Source organism: Lagopus muta, chromosome 2 (assembly GCF_023343835.1).
Source record: "Lagopus muta isolate bLagMut1 chromosome 2, bLagMut1 primary, whole genome shotgun sequence".
Classification (NCBI taxonomy): Eukaryota; Metazoa; Chordata; class Aves; order Galliformes; family Phasianidae; genus Lagopus; species Lagopus muta.
The window spans coordinates 97,335,511-97,348,823 of NC_064434.1; the positions used below are offsets into that span (position 1 = coordinate 97,335,511).

Sequence of the window (13,313 nt, forward strand, 5' to 3'; positions counted from 1 at the left end):
CACACAGTAAAAAGAAACAAAAAGAAACAGCAAAGAAAAAAAAAAACACCTCCAAAGCTGTAAGAAACCTACAGTGAGTAACAACTCTTGGCTGAGCTATCACTTGGCTTTTCTTTCAGCAATCACAGAATGGATCAAAGTCAAGAGGCCAGTTCAGCAGAGTTCTCCTTCCACAGGGCTGGCTTTTTGAGCACACATTATTCTGGGGATTCCATTAACCTTAATATTCATAGGGTTCCTTAATTCTACTAAATGCAAACAAAGCTCCAAAGACCTCTCTGGGGTCTCTTGCTCTCCTGCAGACTTGACGTGGCTGTTACACGATCACATAAGCATTAATGAGGTATCTTTAACATGAAGTACGACAGCTCTGCTTTGTGGGAAAAGTTGTTGGAGTACTGAGCCTTTCTTGTTAGGTCAGCTGAACTGCATTTAGAAATGTTTGTGTATTTTTTTAATCCCTAAAGACTGCTTGTGTGACACTCATGTCTTTTGTCTTCATGACCCTTTTACAGTGACCACAGAAGGCATTTTGAAACATTAGTCATTTTAGGGTTAGTTCTGCCAAATAGAAATATGCCAGGGTATTTATTGCTTTACGAATGGCTTTTGAGATGCAGAAGACCCTTTCTTGCAATCATTTAAAGCTGTGACAATTTTCATGTGTGCCTTTACAAAGCTAATCAGCAGCTGCATTTGTTACTTATCCCCAAAATACCGTTTTCCATCTTGGCTATGTTCCTCTTATGAATATTCATAAATGTGATATGAATTAAGTGTGAGAAATGTGCTCTTATTTGAGGTGCTTCCTTCTGTTCATGTCTATAGCATGCTGACTTTCTGATCTTCCTAAAGAAAAGGATAAATGAGTAAATAGACGTGTAAAAGCTAGCGCTGGGTGTTGCCTGGCGACTAATAGCTGTCACAGCCAAATTAGCCAAGCTGCTCTGGAGACACAGGTGGTTAGCAAACAGGGGCCTCAGAAGCAGCAAAGAGCAAGGAGGAGACATTAGCTGCATTCAGGAGAGGAGGCAAAAGTGGAACACTTAGGGAAACGTGGGGTAAAGTTCCTGAGGTCATCTGTGCTGGTTTTATTTGTTCATGCCTTTTCTGTTACAATAAGAAATAGGTGGTGTTTGTCATTTTTTGTTTTTTTTTATTGCCCTCATTTTTGTCTTTGGCTGACCCTGTAGTTTGTGTTCTCTGCTAGAAGCATGAAGGATTTGAACACAGGTGTTGTGAGTTTGTTCCAAATGTGTTTGCCTGAGTAGAGCTTGCTCTGTTTTGTGCATTTCAAAGGTAAGCACACAGTAAAGAGTGTAGGGAGTGAAATCAAAAGTGATGCAATGAAGTTCCCATCCCCACACAATTTTTCCATTTCCAATACAACATGTAGATGTAGTATTTAGGGACGTGGTAGAGTGAGTAACATTGGTGGTAGGTGGATGGTTGGACTAGATGATCTCAGAGCTTTTTTCCAATCTTAATGATTCTAGGATAAGGTGCCTTATACAGAACCTCATGCTGAGGTTGCTTATTGGGCATGGCTGTTTTGTGATTCTCTACAAGCTTATTTGGGGGAAAATTACAGGTATTGGAGAAATCCCTGTACCTTGGAAGACATGCTTGGAAACAGCTGCTCCTTTTACTAGAAAGGATCTATGTACTTGTACCAGAAATTATGAGTCATGGCCTGATCCAGTGATTGAGCACCTGGTGGGAAGGCAGGGCCAACCCAGTGGAGCTCAGGTGCATGCAATTATGCAATGCAGCTGTGTGACCAGAAGGGCTGGAGCCAGGATCCACCCCTTCCCAGACCTCATTTAAGGGTTGGCAGTAGAGGTGAGGGGGTCTTTCTGTAGATTTCTGCTGCTGGAGGCTTTTCAAAAGTAAGTAGCTATTTTATTTTTATTTTATTTCTGTGACCATTGGTTTTGTATTTGAGCAGCTCTGCGCTTACTGTAGCCTGGGACCTTGCTGCTCTGCAGTCACTGTTGTACTTCCCATTGTGTTGCACTTCTTAACTCTGTTTTGCAGTCTGTTATGAATGCCATTTCCATTTTAAAGTATGTAGTAGCTTCTTACTTATTTGTATAACAACTCCATAAAAGTGCTTTTCTTCTCCAATCAAGGGAACAGGATTGTGGCTTTTCATTGGGAGGAGAAGTAAGGCATGAGAAAGTGAAATACAAAGCTAGGAAAATCTAGGAAGAATGAGAATAGGGTGTAAGAGAGTTACTGAAAATACGGACTAAGGAAGTATGTAGAGATAACCGTCCTAAACTTGTGATTGTGCATTAAGTTCTGCTTTAATAGTTCTTTATATTTTTAAAATGTTTTTGCTCAGGTTGTGTTTTAAGCTTATTTGATTTCTGCTTGTGTTTCACTTTTCAAAAGTGCTGTGCAAAGTAAACGTACTCTACCAAAAATAGCACGCAACTTGACTATGGAGTACTGCTGGTGATCTCACAAGAAAGTGAAGCGTGGGTTGTTTTTGCATATCTCTTTTTATTTAATGCGTAGTCAGTGTTAACCTTTTACCATATGTGGAGAATAAGAAGTGATCAATACAAAGCCAGATATTTGCCAAGGAGTGATTATTTTCTTTATTTTAAGATGAAGAACGTAATAGTATAATTCTTGCAAATATCTGTCTTAAACTTTAGCCTGTGTTGTTTATGGGGAAGAAAATGTGTAAATGTTATTTCTTTTTGCTCTTCTAGAATTAGTAAGAGCTGAAAGTCTGATTGCCTTTGGAGTTGCTGGAGACTTCTGGAGATGTACATCGTGAGTTCGTACGATTTTTCTGAGGGTAAGAATGGCTACTATGCTTTCTTTGGGATGGAAGGAGAGACTGAGGGCTTCAGCTGACCTTAAGGGATTTCCATGAGTCTGTGCTTTGAGCATATTCAAGTTGGGCTATAAGAAGAAGGGCCGTAATCATTCAGAAGCTCAGATCCAGTGTCACTTTTAAGTAATCAGGCCTTTTTACCTCTGAACTGCTACGGTGGTTTTTAAAGTTTCTTACTGCAGTTGAAGTCAAACTGTTTGAGCAGAAGATTAAAGCTTGTGGGTTTTGTTTTTTCACAAGAACTTGATGTACTTGGTAAAGGTATGAGCCGTGGTTGATACAGGTAATGCCATGATAAGATGAGAAGCTTAGTATATTTAAGACCTTCACATAGGCTCAAAAATGGGAAGCATGTTGGAGAGAATTAATTCTAGTCCTGTTACAAAATCGTGGGAGATCGGTATTGAATGTTAAAGCAATAGATATAACATGAACCCAAGGCATCATTGGAAGCAACGGAAGTAGATGTGCTGTTTTGAATTTTCCTATGAATTGTTGCAGCAGTCTCACTGTTGGAATATGTGTGCCTGTGGGTCAGGCTGTCTGGTAACTGACACAGAAGTTGAGTTTCACTGTTTCTGACATCCTAAAGTTTTGGGACTCCAATAATTTAGGGCTTTATTTTTTTAGTAGCTGAATACGTGCGTTATACAATTTGTATGAATTGAACATAATGCTTTGCTCTCATGCACTAGCAAGTCTGTGAATATAGGAATATAGTTTCCCTGTTTGCTTGTGAACAGTCTGGCTGTTTCAGATTACATCTGTAAGGTGAGATTTTGAACTATAAAACTAGAGATTCTCTCTGATCTATACTACCAGGTGGTGGGTTGGTTATTTTCCTTTTTTTTTTGTCCCATTCCTGTCTTCCTGCTATGATCCTCTGTCGAAAAGGAATATTAAAATGGGATCACATTCTGTATATACTTTTCTGTAACCTATGAAAAGTAAGCATTTCCGTTTACTCTGTACTTATCTTGCTCCCCAGAAAGTGTATTTCTGATTAATTTATCTCTTTCAGGTCGATTAAAAACCTATAACTTCTGCTTGCCCATGAAACCCTCAATATGAATCTACCTGGAAAGGAAGGGGAGGGTGATCAATAAAACCTGTTTTCTGTTGCTGCAGATGGGAAGCAGACAGTGTTTGCTTTTGCTTGCTGTCCCTGAGCTAGTGGCCCTGCTAGTCAGCAGCCTGTGGCATATAAAATGTGTATATGGTTTCATGAGAGTTTCTGATAGATAAACTGAAATGAGAGATGTTCCTGATGAAAGGAAAATGGCCGAGGAACTTTTTTCTCTGGGTTCCACTTTATTCTTTCTGTCTCAGTTCCACCTCACCTAGCATGTTATGTTAATCACTCGGACAGCACCATTTTCCTTGCACCCACCAGCCTGCGAGTTTCTCTTTCCACCTGCTTTTTAGAGATTAGTTTCATGTTATGATCTGCCAAAGTAACCTATCTAACACCTAGCTGCTGCAATTGCAGTAGCAGTTTCACATTGCAGACAAAATCCCATCAGAGCCGGAAATTGTTTCCTTTATGTGAGTGGCAAGGCAATTACTGAGCTGAGTGACATGGGTAGAGAAGTGCATTTACACTAGAAGCTATTGCTATAGCAGAAACTTCTGGCAGGAAAGCAGTGACTGACTGACATCCTTTGGCTTATTATTATGGGCCTTGCATAAATGAAGTAGGAGCAATGACTGTTACTGCACTTCTAATCAACGAAGTGTTATGCCGGTAATTAAGTTTCTACTAACAGCTCCTTTCTAGCATTAATTGGAGGAGGATATGCAGATTGCTGGTTAATAATAGAACAGTTATAGTTCTATAATCACTTTTTTTGATGTTCGTCAGTTTGTTTGATTGCTTGTGTGGCAAACATTTGATCCTGCATGCGTCTATTTAGCCATCAGATGCGTTTTATAAACCTCATTGTTTATCAAGTTAGTGACATCTTAAAGTGCTGAAACTTCAGAGCCTAATAGCAGCAAATATAGAACTTTACTTTGCAATATACACAGAGTGGGTCCTTTCAAAGAAAGCTCCAGATTGTCCAAACCCCATATGGATGTCAGGGATGGGAACAGTGTGAGCTGTGTGCTGAACCTATTTTAAACTCCCACTCGTGATTTCCAAATACAGCACTCTGTCAGAGAGCAGGCACAGAGTTTTTTGGAACTGCAGTACTCACTTAAATAAAGCTCCAGGAATCTATTTTGGCAAAAGCATTAATTATTATTATTTTACCTGCCTATGGTGCTAAAACTAAGATTGGAGCCTTATGGATTGTTGTAATTTAATGTAGATCATATGTATAATATTTCCTGTCCAAAGAATCCAAAAAGCAGAGATTCTTTTTTCTGTAAAAATGGGAGGGCTCTAGGAGGGAGAAAATATTCACTTACTGCATAATGACAGATGCATTCTGTCATTCAGTGTCTCTTGCAGGCTGTTTTATGGCCCTGGTGACCAGAAAAGCCAAACCTGAATGAACTTTCCCCAACCTTTTGGTCAGTGTTGCTTGCTTGAAATCAGTTCTGCATTAACACAGCTTTCAATTTGTTCTGCCCCTCCTCATTTGCAGCTGTCTGGAAGATGCTATCTGGCCATATGTTAACAGACTGTTAAGTCTGTTATTGAACTAGGGACCAAATATCTATAGGCACTATGCCTGACTTTTAGTGAACGTATCAGCCTGCTGTTGTTGATGCTATGTAGTCACAAACCTGTCCTCAGAATTTTTGTAAAATGAGAGAAGTTATCCAGCAGAGAGGCAGTCAGTTCTTTTGCAAAATAAACTGTGTTATTAGGCTTAGCTAAGCTGCTTTTTGCACCTCACACGGAGGAAAAAGTATGTGGGAACAGTCATAACACAGGAGTATGAACAAAGAATTCAACAGAAGTTCACACGTATGTTTGATTTTATGCTAGAGTGAAATATGATTTCATTTTTCATGGCAGCTAATTTCAGGTTTATATGTGAGGCCTCTAGATCTGAATTCATTAGGTGGTCATGGTGTATGGAAGTTAGCTGGTTTGAAATATTGTGCCTTTGTATTTCTGAATGCTGTCCTCTAGTCTCCATATCCAGTAAGTAAAATTGCATCTTGTTTGATTCTGTAATATTCATACCAGATAACTGTATAAACTTGTGGCTTGTATTTCAATCAGTTTCTTGCAATGCCCTTTGCTGGAGGGGGTGAGGGAGAAATCAAGTAGCTGCAGACAGAAAACTAGACTTGAAGTAAGCCATGACACTGTAAGAGTCTGCTCTTTTCTGCCTGCGTTTGTGTGGGTTTTTTCAGCAAACGTTAAATTTGTTCAAATTCCTGTTTGAATTTGCACCACTAGAGCATGCCACATGAAATAATGGATTGATAGTCGGTTCAGAGAGGCCTCTTCCTTGAGGGCCAGCTGCTTGTAAGTAGCTCATAATTGAGTTTGTAACCAGCGTAAATGCCCACATTGCTTCTTTTTTGGAGGTACTCTGTGTGGCTGGGATGGTAATCTGACAACCTGATGTAAGGGAGAATCTTTTGTACAAGTTGTGCCTTGATAAATCAAGAGTAATGCCTTTCAAAAGCTGAAGTCCATTTCCATGTCCTGTCGTCCTACCTGCTTCAATGCCCACTTGTGTAATGCTTCTGTTTTCTCGGCTGATACTTGAAGGTTGAATGTGATTACATAGGTACATGTGTTTGGTGTGGGTACTCATCTTCAAAAACACTTGTCTGGCACACAAGAGCAAATGTATAGAAAACATGAACTGCAAGCAACGACTCAGCCTCTCAGAAGAATGCATATGCAGGAAATACTGTCACATACTTGAGATAGACCTGAGAGAGAGGGTTACTAGGTTTGTCTGTACTTCACATCTTATTTAATCTTTTCTTGAATAAAGCAAAGTGACAGGAACCTCCAGCTATCTTCAAAAAGGCTTCCAACTATGGGTTGCTGCTTATTCTAACTTCATTTGAAATAGTTGCTTACTTTAAAAAAGAAAAAAAATCATTTTTCAGGATACATACTGGGCATGGAAGACTTGCATTTTTTTAACTCTGATTTCATCTGTCACATCAATATATTCCTATAGCGTTTGAATAGTGGAAGTACAAAAGAATTTCTGAGTAATTTAGTAGGGGGAATGTGCATTTTGAACTTCAGAAAGGAAAGTGACATCCAAGAAGCTCATGGTGCTTTCCTGTCTTTAACACTGGCAGTCTTGAAGTCTAAAACTTCTTTGTATCTTTCCTGCTATAATTCAAGTTTCTTCCTTCTCTGATCCACCATTCTGCTATCATTCTTTTGGCAGTTCTTTATTTGAAGAGTATTGCTATCTTCTCCTGCCTTATTTTTTTCTTTATGATCAAATCCTGTTTTGTAGCTTGTGTTTTCTAGGTTTCTGATTATTTTCCTGTCTCTCCCTTGAGCTCTGTCTAGTTGAGCTATGTTCTCAGGATTGTAATACTTGAATCTAAAGCTGTCAAGACACCTTAATAGATTGGTTGCAAAAGTATGTAAATGCAGTATGTACTTATAAAGAGACTTAAATCACTGCTTAGGTGAAATTCATTTGTTTGTCTAACAGTTTTTGATCTGCAGTGCAGCTCATGGCTGTGCTCGCATTATGTAGATTCAGATGATGCTGAATAGCATTTCCAAAGCTTGTTTTACCAGCATTGTTGTTCCTGTAAGATCACAGTGACTGAAATCTTTGTAATCTCTAAAGTAATATCCTCAAAGATAGGAAAGTACTATTCTCAGAAGTCAAGTTACATGAGAATCTGAAACTTAGAGGTATCAGAATTAGTTCCTAGTATTGTCAGGGTGAGAGACGACTGCCTTAAGAGGAGAGTTCAGCCTGTTTGCTAGGGTGTATCAAAAGAACCTTAAATTACAGTCCTAGCTGAAGTATGCTATTGTTTTCTTAAAGAAATGGCTGCAGATTCTCAATGCCTCAATCACAGAGAAAATTTGCAGTCCATGTTACTGAACTGTATTGCACTGAAAGGGAACCATGATTTAAGCAATTATCTTTTAAAGTAGCGATGCTCCGTAAAACAACTGTAGAAATTGAAAGGAATCTCATCTAGCCAGGAAATGAGTTGTGTGGCACTTCTGCTGGGTCCTGTAGAACTGGTTAACCACAGTGGAGACTTCTGTAAGTAGGATGGGATAAGGTGTTAATGCTGAGAATTTTCATCATTATGAAAAGCTCTATACTGAAAGCACTGGAGAGCTTAAAACTTGTATTCATAATGTGCTGAACTGCTTAACTATTAAAAAGCAACAAAACCACCACCACCAAAACCCTACTGCCTTTGGCTGGTAACATCTGCCCATTTAAATTCTTGAGCCAGCAGCCTGAGCATCTTCTCTGTTTCTTCTCCATCCTTGCATTTAGCAGATAACATATAGTTCATTTGTCATGGAGCCAAATCAGCCTACCATATGTTTATAGAGTCTTTCCCACTCATCCCTGGTACAAGAACAAGCTGCGTGCGCCATGTTCTGGTTGAGGTAGGAAACATCCCCAGGAAATTTATGTGCTAATTCAGACCTGACTGTTGATTAAAATGTCAGCGCTGACACAAAATGTTGGCCTGTATATTTCTGGCATCTCCAAATTATGCCTAAACACCTTCAGATTCCCTCCAAATGCAACATGCTCTATAAATATTAACTATCTGTGCAAATCCTCAGAAACTAATAAAAAATGCTTATCCTTCTATTTCATTTCCAGGCTTTCCTCATTCTTCCTATTCAGCTGGATTACTTTTCTCTTTCCTATGTGACAACTGTTTTATCATGTGACTACCTTGCAGCTCAAGGGAAAAAGGTGGTTATTTCAAGATTTAAGACACATTAAGAATTTTCTCCATGCAGAGAGTCATTTTCCTTCTTCACCTGTTATGCTGAGCTCCTGACACAGGGGCTACTAATTGCCAAAAGCACATGCTTGTTTTATTAGGTAATCATGCTGTTTCTGTTGTTGTACCATTAGGATGTGTATATTTTATGACATCCCATCATTGACAGATGTTGTATTTTCAAACTTACTAAACCTGTCATTTTGGTTGGACTGCCATCTTGTCTGGTTGCTGAGCGTGCTGGAGGTAATGTTTTTCTCGCTTTTAGTAATCTTGGAGGTTTAGTGGCATATAGGACTAGCACAGGGCTGTAGCTTAGGCATGAACAGATTCACTGGAAGTGGTTTTCCAGTTCATTAAAAGATAGTATATCATAGGCTGCATATAATGCTTTTTTATTCCAGTAGAGTATCTGTTGAATGCTTCATATCAGTTAAATGATTCATGTCTTCAGATCTTTGGACGAAAAGCTAAAATCTCTAGCCATTTCCCTAGAGTGTAACTTCACTTTCCATGGACAATGAGGAGGCTGTACTTCCTCAGGCTTTATTTCAGCAGAAACCTGCTTTTCAGCTTCAAAACAGGTATGAAAGCCACAGATGGGAGAAAAGTGAAATATTCCTCGATAGTAAAGAGGAATTTATTTCTCCATTTAAGTAGACTTCTGTCTTGTAATTGTTCTCTGCATCTCCCTGGTAGAAACGTCTTAAAAATCAGTAATTTTCCTGATACAAAGGGAAAATGCAGCATTAAGAGCATTAGTCTGTGTATTGTTATTTAAGTATTGTGGTTTAGATTGGGATGGAAGATGCTCAGAAATGATTCCCTGTACACAGCTTGAAGTAATTAGTCCAAATTACTGGCAGACTGAGAGAATCCTACTGGAATGATTGTGCTTAGTTGTTTTGTATGAAATGAACTTAATCTCTCTTGTGAAAGAAACTCACCAGCCTACTCAGTGTCTGCAGGGCCTCCAAGGTTTACATCTTTCTTTTTGAGGTCACATAAGTTAATCAAGGAGACTTGCTATGGCAACTTGGTTTTGTGCAGGTTTAACTCCTGTTATCACAAAATGTACTTGCAGTTTGCTCTTTAATCTTTTTTTTCCTTACATCCCTAAATAACTGTCATGTCTGCAGCTTTGTTAATCTGGTAACTTTTGAATGTTTACTATTCTACATTGAGAGAGGACAAAGATCTCATTCAGCTGAAGTACAGCTATTCCACCACAGAATGATGTATTAACTACTAGCTGGCAGTCTTTTTTAATAATAAAAACAGCTTTTGTTTTATCAGATATCTAAGTACTATGATAGATTCTTCCCCCCTCCCTGCAAAAAGAAAGGGGAATGTTTATAACCTTCAGATTCTGGATAGTTAAGTGGTGTGTGTGTGCAGCATATGTCTAGCCTAAAAATCTACTGAGGTCAGAGAACTACTTCCATTGACATCAGTAGGTATTGTTGCAGTCATTAACTCTTGTTTAATCAGACACCAAAAAGGGCTGTGACCTTTTGTGTGCGGTGTTCAGTGGTGCTTGCCAAGTCTTTCGTCCTTCAGCTGCACGCTTTAGATGCATTGTGTTCTCAGCTTCATCATTGATGTTATTTGCCCTTCCGACTGTTGCACCTTATTGTGAAATAATGGTCCCCTCAAGGCATCTTAAACTCTGTCAGTACAGAGACAAAAGTGAAAGGATGGAAATAGGTACCTTTTAAGTCAAACCAAATACTAAGAGGGTAAACGTGTGCACTTTCTGTGTCTTTGTTTTTCTTATGTCTAAAATACTTTAGGCACTTAAAAATAGATAAATACACACAGCTGACCTGCATTGTTTTTCAGGTAACATTTATAAATCTGCTTACAACTGTTTCACTGTCTTTTCCCTCCCACTTAATTTATTCGTGGCTTCCTGGTCATATTTTTAGCTTGTACTTAATCTCACATTCACATCCCTATGTGAATGAACTGATTAAACTGTGGCATACAGAAGAGATACTTGTTTGAGGCTTAACTTTCCTGCTTGCTTTTCTGAACAAACATAGCCTGATGTTCTAGCCTGCCAAAGAATGTAATAAAATCTTAAAAAAACAAACCTGAGAATAGAAAATAAATTATACTTCAGAAAATTGCTTTAAAAAAAAAGTTGATGTTTTCCTTTTACTTGTATGCGTGCAGTGCATTTGAGTAGTGGTCAAGCGCAGGATTTGCAGGTTAACTATCCCCCATTGCTTATGTAGGCAATGCTGCCCTAAGCTGTTTGGCATTGTGAAAGAGATGAAGGCTGACTTGTTTCCCTCAAGAATGAATCCAGTGCCAGACACCATTTCTGAGAACTCATCACTTCTGATAGCCTTGGTGGAACAGTGTTCAAGAGCCGGCTTTACGTGGGTGCGCGTCAACTCTAAATCCTGTGTATTGAAATGCCACATTTATGCAGACAGTGACATAAGGAAGGGCAGATTTTGCCCTTTTAATAAGTCCAATACCAAATCTAGTTGGTAAACATGGCTTTTTCTATGGTGTGCACTATAAAATAATGAAAAAACACACTGGAGCTGAAATGCATGTAAGGTCTTATTAAGAAAATGGTGGTGAAATGTGAAAATGTTAACTGCATGTTGTTTGTCAGTGAAAGGTATCTAACGGATGAGGAAGGATTATTTTTCTCCTGTTTCTTCATTTCTACTAGGGGTTGTAGAATCTGAATTAATTCCTTCATAACTTGTGACCTCTGCCTGGAAGCAATGCTGGAGGTTGTACAGCTGATAGATAAAAGGAAATGCCTAGGTTGTCATCAGTGGGATGGGCAAGGAAATACTTCTGTTGGATCATCCTCTTTTTGGAACAGATCTTGATGAAGTGTTGTTAACTTAAGAGTCTCATTTTCTTTTCTGCAGGCCTTTATACACTTTCATATTGATGGCTTTTTCTCTCAGGTCCTTGAGCTGCTAAGTGTTCTATCTGAGGAATCCCACATTTGCCTACAATTTTACCTTTCTTATCTTGGGTGACTGTCTCCATTTGTTTTTCACAGCTCATTTTCACAACTTAATAATTTTCTTACAAGCTTCAGTCAAGGTCACACAGCTGTGCTTTATCATCTGGCCTTGAATCACAGACAGCTGTACCCTTGTGATTATCACCAGCGAAAATGAGTACAAGAAGTCAACTCTTCTGTTTTGGTTCTATTGAAAAACAAGTGGTTTGGGATGAACCTGAAAAGGAGTTCTTTCTTTCTTTCCTAATCATGTAGCACCAAAGTTTTAGTCTGCATAAATCTAAGTCATTTCAAGAGGGATTTTTTTAATGTTAATTATTCCTGAGAATTTCTGCTGGAAGGCTGCCTGTAGTAGCACACGCAAGGTGACAACCATGAAGATCTCATTGTCATGTTTTTGTCCCATTATTCTTGGTTGTTTTTTTTTTGTTGTTGTTTTTTTTTTTTCTCCCCACTGACAACGATGTATCTTTAAAGAAATGAAGTGGGAAATGCTGTTTTGTCTTGCTGAATCTGTTTGGAAAGTCTGGGCTGAGATACAGGGGGACCAGCAGCAATATTTAGACATGACCATCCTCAGACTAATTTACAGAATGTAGCTAATTAGAATGACAGCTTTTTTTACTTTTTTTTTTTCCCCTGTAGCTTTTATTTGCAGTATTCTATGGCTAATAAAACTGTCAATTTTCTTTTACTTCAATAAAAGGTCACCTCACCACAACAGCCCTGTGCCTCCTAACAGCTAGTGCCTTTATTAATATTTAAAATGTACACAGTGATATTTTCAAAAGGTCAGGCTTTTAAAAGACATAAAATGTCATCCCTAATTCTTCTTTCTCCTAGCCTTTTTCTCTATTTTCTGTTCCTCATCCACCATTTAAATGTTCTATTTTAGATACAGTATTTAGCATGGCTTGTGTTAAATCAGATAAGCATCAAATGCTTCCCTGTTGCACAGGGAAAAGATAAATTTGTCACTGAGTCACAGTCCGACAACTTATGAAAGTAGTTTTCAATTCTGATTCTACTGTGGGTTCTCTTGAGTTAAATGAGTCACTTGTTCCATCACTTCCTGATTCAGGAACATATTTAAGCCAGTGCCTAACTTTGAGAAGGAAGGGTAAAAAGGATATTGAAGCTTCAGCTGTAAAGATAAGCTTAAAATTTGTCTTATCTAAGGCCTTCAATTTACAGTCTAAGCCCTGCCTACCTGCAAAAATAATTGCTGCCAAAATAATGGTAATCTTTCTATTTGTGTGATCATTTATGGGACTCGCCTCACGCAAACTCAGTGACATTCTGACATTGCCACCATCATTTCCAACACACTGAAACTACTATTTAGCTCTGTACGTAGTTCCCTGATCATAATGTGATGATCTGTGTGGATGAGCTGGCTGAGACACTGTTCTGTGATGTGGCAGCTGTGTGTGGTGATCCTGGACATATCTTGTGTTTCATGTTATTGTCGCCACACTACCACCTTAATGGCTGACATCGACTGTTTGGTCTCCAGAAATGAACAGTAAGCACTGATGAATTCTTTACCAGAACTCAGTGTGGTTCTGGTGAAATTTAATATTT

The 13,313-nt window shown here is 38.7% G+C and overlaps 1 protein-coding gene across 9 annotated transcripts in view; it reads left to right on the forward strand.

The window, feature by feature from the left end:
- SPTLC3 (serine palmitoyltransferase long chain base subunit 3) overlaps window positions 1-13,313 on the forward strand; it is a 398,986-nt gene that overhangs the window by 248,663 nt on the left and 137,010 nt on the right. For 5 of the 9 annotated variants that reach the window (XM_048935743.1, XM_048935749.1, XM_048935741.1 and 2 more), the window contains one exon: window positions 2,724-2,812. The gene's annotated coding sequence lies outside the window, so the exon portion shown is untranslated. Of the gene's footprint in view, window positions 1-1,826; window positions 1,890-2,385; window positions 2,397-2,723; window positions 2,813-13,313 lie in introns of those variants that run through there. The other 4 variants (XM_048935742.1, XM_048935748.1, XM_048935745.1 and 1 more) reach the window with 2 other exon arrangements.